We start from the raw sequence: 10,527 nt of genomic DNA on the forward strand, positions 1-10,527 counted from the left end.
CACAGTTGAACACAGATACAGGGCGCTGGGGTTATAGAGTCACACAGTTGAACACAGATACAGGGGGTGCTGGGGTTATAGAGTCACACAGTTGAACACAGGTACAGGGGGCTGGGGTTATAGAGTCACACAGTTGAACACAGATACAGGGGGTGCTGGGGTTATAGAGTCACACAGTTGAACACAGATACAGGGGGCTGGGGTTATAGAGTCACACAGTTGAACACAGATACAGGGGGTGCTGGGGTTATAGAGTCACACAGTTGAACACAGATACAGGGGGCTGGGGTTATAGAGTCACACAGTTGAACACAGATACAGGGGGCTGGGGTTATAGAGTCACACAGTTGAACACAGATACAGGGGGCTGGGGTTATAGAGTCACACAGTTGAACACAGATACAGGGGGTGCTGGGGTTATAGAGTCACACAGTTGAACACAGGTACAGGGGGCTTTCATACTACTTGATCATACTACAGCGTCACACAAAAGTAGCAAAAGTAGCAGATCTAAATTAATTTGTGGTTTGAAAGTGGTGCAGAAAGTGGTGCAGAGCTACTTTTGGAATTTGAATCCTGAAAAGTAACAGTTTTGGACATATGAGGTTTGAGGTTTCTCCCGACACAAACGGAATCCAATGTTTCCTGTTTGGATCCTTGCCTGAATTTCAATGAACTTCCAGACTTTGTCTGTTTATGATGCTTTTTTATTGAACGTCATGTTAAATTTGGCACCAGCTGTCCAAAATACCCTGTCTGTAACTAACGGATTAGCAGATTTTCATGAAACTCAGTATTCTGCCCAGAAGACCTAATGTTTAGGTGAAATTAAATGGTCAAATGTCAAGGTCTCACTCATGGTGAAGCTCTGACTTGAAAGTGTGTGGATTGGCAGATTTTCATTAAACTTGCTGAGATGATTCACTTTTAGGTTAAATGTTCAAAGGTCACAATCAAGCACAACAGCAACAATGCCATATCTTTACAATAATTGGGTAGTGTGGGCAGAAAGTATGCCTACGCCCTTTAGTGAGTACAATATTTCTAGTTTAGTGTGATATTCTGACAACTTCATTGGCTCTGTCTGAATGTCTTTATTATATGAGCAACACAAAAAAATTATAATAATAACATACAGACTGTGGAGAGGAAGCAATTCGGTAGTAATTTACAGCAACTAAACTGAACTTGAGTACCGGTACTCTACCTGTGTTTGTCCAGAACTCAGCTGGTCCGTGTTGGAGGGTGGAGGCCAGACCCGTGACAGTTTCCCCTTGGACCGAAGCCTGTCGTCTGCTGGAAATGACAGCAGAGGATGCTTGGTTCAGACAACTGCCACACATGAAACGACACAGTAATTTAACTCTGATCGTGTACAAATGTAACCAAATGGACCCAGAAGAGTCCATTTGGTTACATTTTTACACACTCAGAGTTACAAATGGATAAATTAACACAGAGGATTTTACTGTGTACAGAACACATTGAGCTTTGCTCAATATACAGTATACACTATACACAGTATTGACTATACAATATACAGAATGCGGTGTTGTGTTGACAAGCCAAGTTTGTTGCTTTTAATAACATTGTTTATTTCATTTGTGCTTCAAGAATTTACTCCTTAAAGCATACTAAAGTGTCTCTAATATAATCCTTAGTTATGCCAAATTCACGTCAACAGCTTCCTCGTAGGGTTTTTCTGCTAAATGGCTTTGTGACTAAATTTGACTGAGGGACTGCCATTGGAATGTTTTTAATTTTCGTTTTTTCATGCCCTATGAAAGCAGGGAATCATAGCTTCAAATTGACATATTTGTTGTTCAGTTTGACCCATCAGTTTTGGAGATATGGCTTATATCTCCAAAACGGGTTTTCTCCTCTGGAATTTGCGCGATGGCAGTCTCTCAGTCAAATCTGGTCACCTTTGTGTGAACGCCTAGTCCTAGTCCATGTCTAGAGTTCAGAGTTCAGACCGCAGAGAGCTTCTGGTTCTTGGTTGGCCGCTTTGTCTCACCGCAAACGTTGAACTTTGACATTGGAACCACTTGCATTCTCAGAATGCAGAAATTCTGCGAAATACCGGTCATGGTGTTAATTGTGCTGCATTGTGCTGCATTGTGCATACGTGATGCTCTTGCCGTGTATTCATGGAAAGAGCTTTCTCTCAATATCATTTTTACCTGGTGTTTAATACACGGCACCGCGCCTCATTACTTATTTAGCCTCACAAAAATGAGTCATCGAGGTCCAGTTGAGCCTGTTTCCCAAGACATGCCTCATACGTCTGTATGACACTACGGCCTGCCTACCCTACACTGGTTGGATAGGCTAATCTAGAGCAGCGGTTCTCACCAGATTTTCAGGGGTCCCTAGATGACAGTGGAGAGACCATTGAAGTACTGTAGGCCCACTTTTAATATTTACAAAAAAAGAGAACATTACTGCATCAAAGGTAATCAACAGACTAGCCTATAAATACAAATAAAATAAAAACTGGTCAAACATTGTCAACAAATTGTCAAATAATAATTATATGAAGAAAGATGCAAACATTTTGAAACTAGTGAATCTAATGCCTCAACTCTCACAATTCCAAGTGCTTGTCAGGGTGGGGCAGCCACCAGTTCTAGTATGATTATTTCAGGGGCACAGCCTGAAAAGTTTGAGAACCACTCGAGTACAATTGTTGCAGTACCCCATTGCCCCCGCAGGGTGTGCCATCGATAAGAAGATGTAGGCTACTGTACAAGTGTATGCAGAAGTACACCACACACACACAGTCCTGACTTCTTTCCAGAGAAACATAGAGACCACTGGTTATCAACGTGGGCTCTGGTTATACTTGAGTGGGGGTTTCAGGGGGTCCCTGTGGCTAAATGATTGATAGTTAGGACCCCAATGAACACTTATTGGACAAGCTTTTTCTTAGGTCTTTTAATTTAGTTTTAGGCTCTTGGCACTGAATGCTTTTGTTTTTTGTTGTTTTTATAAAAAAACTTTTGTTTAAATAAAACAAAAGTTGAGAATCACTGATCTAGACTATCTGAAAGCATACACCACCCGTGTCACCCGTTCCGCTGGCATCTGCTGCCAGTTGGAGTGATGTGGCCCTAAAGTGTTGCTGACAGGACCGGCGCTATGAAGTGGTTGATCAGACTCTTCGGTCTGTGTGATACTAATCCCCAGAGGCGTTCATTAATACGCTCAGCCTGAGCACAGGACGGCAGGCCTGTCTGCTCTGTAATGAAGAGGGCTCTAACTTTGCTTGATTAGAATGGCTTATAATGTGATATGATGGCACGATGGTCAGAAAGCAAATCTTCCCTTTGAAATGGCTCAACGGATTCCCCACTCCTTCTGTGTAGTATAATACAAAGCATTAGTAATACATCATATTGTCTATGAAGGTCTGCATGTGTGCTGTTCCACAGATAAATATTGTGAAAATAGCCAATCCACAAGTTCACATTGTGAGGTGTTGTTTTATAGTATAGACAATACAGTTCCTGAAGAAACAGTGTGGGCTGGACTGGAGTAGCTCCCTCCTCGATGATGATGTATTGACCCACATGACGTCCCTCTGTCTTCCTATTGGTTGACCCACATGAGGTCACAGCCCAGAGAGCAAATGGCTCCGGGAATAAAGACATACATGACAACACAACCTAGCAGGAAAATGGCCCCAGGAATAAATATATAGGCCTACGATAACACAACAATTCACCCTTTGTCAGCTTTCTGATTGGTCCCTGAGTGACTAACCAGCAGGCTCTTTCTGCCGTGTTCCGCCCTCGTTCCGCCTTGTTTATGTTGAATTTGCTAAAAACAAACATGATATGCCCAGTCACAGTGCTGCACCTGTGATGTTCCTTTTTACTGACACAAAGTTTAAAATAACAATTGAGTGCACAGAATATCAATATGAAGCAACAAAAAAACATGTTATTTCAATGGTAGTGGATGGAGAAAGAGGATTTTTGTCCAACCACTAAACGGGAACCAATGGGTGCGAAGAAGGGCACAACCACGGACTTGACAAAGGGTGAATTACGTTTGATGCAGTAATGGTCTTTTTGAGTGGTGTAAACCACTCCTACAACTGGCTTTTGTGTGCATAAAAAAATGACCGTGGTTGCTATGTTCAAAATAATTTCTGACGTAATTAAATCACACCCGGGTGAACTGGATGACCGTAGCAACCGTGGTCATTTTCTCTGCGCAAAAAAAGCCAGTTGTGAAATCACATCCAGGTGTGATACATACATTTATCAAAAATGATAGCTTTTTTTACTTAACATATTTTGTGTGATTTCATTACGTCAGACATTACGTCAGACCACAGCTGATCATGCTATATAAAACCTTACACCACTCAGTTCACACGGGTGTGATTTTTTAATGAAAATTTGAATTAAAAATGTTTTAAAAGTCCTTAAATGGTCACTTTTCTGTAATCTAGGGAGCCCCCCTCCACCCCTCCCCCAAAAATCTTGTGGGGATCCCTGGAGGTCAGGTTGAGAACCACATACAGTAAATGTTCAAACATTCAGAAGAAGCACATAAACCCGATGATCGCCCACTGCCCCATGGACTAACCTGCCCCATGGACTAACCTGCCCCGTGGACTAACCTGCCCCATGGACTAACCTGCCTCATGGACTAACCTGCCCCATGGACTAACCTGCCACTCTGGTGGATGTGGTAAGCGGGCGGTCTTCCTCCTCCGAGCGGTGTCTCCCCATCTCTCCATACAGGGTGCACCTCTGCTTGCGGAGTTCCTCCTCTCGCTCCCTGCTCTCCCGGATGTCTCTCTCCACGTCGGGCTGCAGAGCCAGTGCCGGGCGCAGCTTGAAGAACGGATTCTCTCTGAGGATGGCGAGCTCTCGTTTCATGTCCCTCTCCTCTGCGTCTTCCGCTGTGGAGGCGCTGAGGTTCAGAGAGTCCATGCTTCTGTAGAAGCGTGGGGGAATGTCCTGTTGTTGTGGGTAGGGGGAGAGGTGTGTGCTGTCCCACGCCGTGCCCCCCACTGGCCTCTTGCATTTCTGTCTTTCGGGGATGATCTCCCTCTCGGAGGACTCGTGCCTCTGCAGCCTGAAGGATTGGCTCCGGGAAACCAAGGTTCTCTTCAAGGAGACCATCTCGAGGCTGTGTGTACGCGTCAAGATGGACGGATGCGTGCAATCCTTGGACCCCGCGGGGTGTCTGGTCCTGTGCCTGCACAGCCCCTCTGTGTTTCTTTGCAGAAACGCCTCAAACAGCATCACCCTGGCTCTCTGGGGGTCCTGCTTGCCCTCAGTGTCTTGACAGAGCCCCCTCTCTGTGGACGTCTCTGAGCTCGTAAACTGGTGGATTTGGGGGAGCGGAATTTCCTGTGTTTTAATGGGACAGAAGTCGGCAGGTACTCTGCCATCGCTCTGATTGTCATTGGAGATGTCCACCTCTACGCTGCGGACTCTTTGGTGGGTGGGTGGGGTGGACTTTGTTGCGGAGCGCATCTCACATCTTTTATGTTCGGCTTCTTCTCCATCTTGGTTCTCCAGCCGTCTTGTCTCGTCTCCCTCCTGCCCCGGGTCTTCAGCTTCAGTTGTCACATGCCTGCGATCCGTTCCCTCAACCCCGAACATGCCTCGCTCCACTCTCCCGTCTCCTGCTGCTCGTTTGGCCGCCTCTGCGTCAACCCCCTGCGGCCATACCTGACCTTCGTCCTGCCTCTTTTGCACCAGCAGGAGGCGTTGCAGCAGCTCCTCCCCCTGGAGGATGCTGGTAGCAACAGTCCAATTAAATTCTCCAGAGGACGAAACTCTGGAGATGAGTGGGAGGTCACTGTCTGGTCTCAACCACTGTTCCTCAGCCATGTCATAGTTTAGTTCTCTGCTGCCGATGTTGACCTTACCATCGCTCATTTCCCCAGCGGGCGCTGTGCCCATTTTGGTTTTGTTGTTCTTGAACCCACCTGTTTTATCCGGCGTCGTGGCGAAGGTGCTATCTCTTCCATGGAGCGATCCGGTGGTTATAGCCACAGCATTCCTGTCATCACGCTCTGGTTTAGGTTGTGTTGAGTCGGTATCCTCAGAAAGAAAACTAATGACCTGACATTCTCCTGTGGATTTTGTTTTTCTTCTTATCTTGTCCGCCTTATTCTGCGCTTTTGTCAACTGCCTCTTGCCACACGGTTCATCTAGACCCGCTTGAGTTCCTTTTGCAACAATGGCCACAGAAGGATCAGCGGCCTCCACATCGCCCTCTGTTTGCAGCGAGAAGGCGGCACAGGACGCTGGAGACGGAGGAGGCATGAAGACGTCATCGCCATCTGTCGGCAGTGACGAGGCAGTGCAGGGCAATGGCGGCGGAGGCGGCGGGGGCGGCACAAAGGCGTCGCCTTCCTCTCTCGACAGTGACGAGGTGACACAGGACGTTAGAGGTGGAGCAGGCATCGTGAAGACGTCATTGTCCTCTGTCGGGAATGAAGAGGACAATGGAGGTGGGGGAGGCATGAAGACGTCATCGTCGCCTATGACACCATAGTAGTGTGTGATCGCGGTGGGGGTGGAGAGCCTTTCCCCGGAGCCCAACACGACGTCGTCATCCCGTTTCTGTTGGGCGTTGTCCGGGCCAGGGTTCAAGTCTGCCCTCATCCAGAGACCACAGTCGTCCCAGGACGACTGTGACATGATGACTGTTTACACGCTCAGAGGGTTGTCCTCTTCTGTTTTGCTGAAGAGAACACAGACTCCGTCGCTGCACCTGAAAACAGGATCAGCAGTGTTAATGAAGGATGCTGGCATTTGTTCAACATTTTTAGACTTAGATCTTAGACGCAAATGTAGACTGGAGTCAACCTGTCAAACTATCCTGTAAAAAATAGAATTGCGCTTCATGTGTAGTTTACTGATCTTGTCAGATTAACAAGGCTGCTTGTGAGCCAGATGACTAGAGTACAACATTGTCTATGCACAGTTTACAAACTGTTTATTTTGTCTTATTCTGTCTTGATTCATAGAGCATCATTAAATGATTCTCTATGAATCAAAACACTGATAAAATATTTTTAGTAGATTTGTGATGAGGATGACATGGGTGACTTTACATTAAATTCCTTCCTGTAGCCTGTAAAACTATCACAAAGCCTTGAAACGACTGGAAATCCATTTAGGAAGTCTTGAAATTGGATTGGCCGTGCATGGTGTTTATCCGCAACCTAAGGGCTAAATAGTTTATGTGACTTCTCTCCAACACTGCGTGACCTACTCACTATTCTGCTGACCGTGGGAAAGACTAATAAGCTTTCTGTCCAATGCCTACTCGGGCTCAGACAATAATATGGTCTGAGCCATTATGCCCCCCCCCCCCCCATGTGTCTAATGCCCACCTATCCGTATCCCTTGTGAGGTCAACTCATAGTTTGTTTGTATCATTTATTTTTTTAAATATTATTATTGAAAATAACATTAGGAAAGCTTAGAAGACTGGGTTCCAGAGGTGTGTCTTTGTCAATGACAGAGTGCAGTACTACTGGGAAGCTCCCCTGTGTGAATGTGAGTAAAGCCAGATTCATGCAGGCCAGTGGCACGCACCGAAAATAGCCAACCTACAAGCTCACAATGCGTACGTGTGCTGCTGCCACATCGTATATCAAGCCCTTAACTGTGTCAGTGGGAAGCATGCAGGGCCTTGCTATACTCAGGGTAAATATATTACTAACACCCCCACTACTACTACTACTACTATTACAGGTGCTGCTACTACTATTAATAATAACAATACAAATATGCATACTGTGCCCTGTGAGAGAATTCATTTGATATATCCTCAGACTTCCAGTATAGATTGATGTGTCTACTGTATATTGACATTCACTTCATGGGTTTACAGCCAGGCTATTTTCCAGTGTAGGATTACCAACAACAACAATGCAACGCTGCATATGACACTCATGTGACGGTGTTAATGAGCTTACACTCCGTCTAAACTTTCACTGAATCTTCCTTCAACAAGGATTCTACAGCGCTGGTACATTTACACATTGAAATACTTTATCATTCTAATCCAACACATGTCAGAGGCAAATAATGTAGGCTACGTTTTACTCCACTACGAGTATTGGACAGCTTTTGTTACTAGTTGTAGTTGCTTTGCAAATTTGATTATTAAGACTGACAAATTATGATGTAAAATGAGCACATAAAGTAATTAAAACCAGCCCCACCGTTACCAGCTGCAACATTAATTAGCACATTAGCAATAAGTACAATCCAAAAACATGAGCATGAGTACTTTTACATAATAATACTGTACTGTAAGTATGGAGGCTAATATCAGGATTTGTACTATATAGTAGTACTATATAGTAGTATTTCTACAGTGTGGTAGTGCTATTATTTAATATCTGACTACTTCTTGCACCTCTAATTCTAGATTACCCTAAATCCCATTCATTATTCAAAAGTTCACCAAAGTGGTCATTGCAGTACGGTACACAAATCACATACAAACGTTATTGTGGGGAAACCTTGACTTAACTTTTGTCCCTGTCGCATCATTTCATTCATGGTTTTACATTATGAATATGTTTTGAAGATTATTGTTTCCTCTGTCTAACAATATAAAAAACGTACAATATAAAAATCAAACCACCAGCTGGTACAGCGGGAGCGGGCTACAGAAATGAGAGTTGAGGTGCATTTAATCAATGATACACACTATCATGGTCTATACCGTAATTGTGTATCAATACTGCAATATATACACTTACTCTCTGTAACAAGCAAAAGTATGTTAATCTTAAAAATCTTTTAAAAATAGCAGACGTACAAGATCGCAACGCGCGAATCACATCGTGATCGTGGAGCACTTTTTGGATGATTTGGTCTGTGAGCTTGTACAGTAGATCCGCTATTTTCAAATGGCCAAGGTTGAAATAGGGCTGAAATGGTTAATTTATGTTTTGTAATAATAATAATAATCAAAATCCACAAAAAGTAGCTATCAACCAAAATGTTCTAATAATTGTAGTGGAGTAAAACTTCAATATTTGTTTCTGAGATGTACTGGAGTCGAAATAAAAGTATAGGAAATTTGGAAATACTCAAAATAAAAGTTCCTCAAAATGACTGTACTCAAGTACAGTACTTGAGTTACTTAGTTTCCACCACTGGTTGGTTAGAATATAGGGGCAGTTAGAATGAAAAGAGACCCACCTGGTTGGTTAGAATATAGGGGCAGTTAGAATGAAAAGAGACCCACCTGGTTGGTTAGAATATAGGGGCAGTTAGAATGAAAAGAGACCCACCTGGTTGGTTAGAATATAGGGGCAGTTAGAATGAAAAGAGACCCACCTGGTTGGTTAGAATATAGGGGCAGTTAGAATGAAAAGAGGCCCACCTGGTTGGTTAGAATATAGGGGCAGTTAGAATGAAAAGAGACCCACCTGGTTGGTTAGAATATAGGGGCAGTTAGAATGAAAAGAGACCCACCTGGTTTGGGAGCGGTGCGGACGTATCCTGTGTGTTGATGTTGACGCCTCGGTCATGATATGAGTGTATACAGTAGATGCCCTGCTCAGTCACCTGGCCTCATATGACCATGTAAGTCCCTCTCCACAGGTAAGCAGTACCTACTGTAGCTTATTATGACATGCATGGATTAAAGTTCTCAGTCACCACGACTGATTTCAGTCATTTGGATTCCATTGAAGCCAGCGTGTCTTCTGTGAAAGCATGCTGCGCACCGAAAATAGCAGATCGACGTGTTGCGAGCTTGTAGATCTGCTATTTTCGGCCATTAGTTATGTGATCAAATTAGCAATAGAATACTAGTTTAGAATCATCTTCCAGAAACATTAGTGGTCTGAGAAACATTTTTGCTTTATTCCATGTGACTGGAATGTGTCACGCCACGCAACGCTAGTGCTGTTGAGGAATAATCATCTTAGGCACACAATTAACACTAACCTAACTTACTACATCGTCTATGATAATAGATTGTTCCATTATTGGAATTTAACCAATGAAACATATTGAAGAGCTTGTGACTATTATACTCAAGGCTCTTTTTTTACAAAAGCATACAAGGTTATTTAGTAGTGGACACTTCTGAATGGGCCTTGACTTTGCAGCTGTCAATGGTATTATGATGATTTGACTGGACTGACATTGTGGAGCTGCATGGCCTCATTGGCCTGTGCAGAGAGATAAAGTAGTAGCCTATCCCACCTCTACAATAGTGTTAGTTTAAAGTGCACAATGTAACTCAGATGGACCCATAAGGGTTTTCACAATCTCAGAGTTACAAATGGATAAATGTACATCTGTGTTTGATTTTGGAATTCCACGTCTGTGAGGGCAAAAAAAAGCACAATGCGGCGAGCGCTAATTGCTGCTGGTTCCAGAGCATTCAGAATCATTTGACCCTGAATGTGTAAAAACAGATGCCAGTGGTTGTCAAACGTTTTGATGTCAAGGGCCCCCAAATTAATATGTATTTGACCCCCATCTGAAAAGGTTTAACCAATGACCCCCAGAAGAA

The 10,527-nt window shown here is 44.0% G+C and overlaps 1 long non-coding RNA gene across 1 annotated transcript in view; it reads left to right on the plus strand.

Moving 5' to 3' along the window:
* LOC306936005 overlaps positions 1–10,527 on the plus strand; it is a 47,888-nt gene that overhangs the window by 7,519 nt on the left and 29,842 nt on the right. The gene's annotated exons all lie outside the window — the stretch shown is intronic.

The sequence above is a fragment of the Electrona antarctica genome, assembly GCF_951216825.1.
Source record: "Electrona antarctica genome assembly, chromosome: 14".
Lineage (NCBI taxonomy): Eukaryota > Metazoa > Chordata > Actinopteri > Myctophiformes > Myctophidae > Electrona > Electrona antarctica.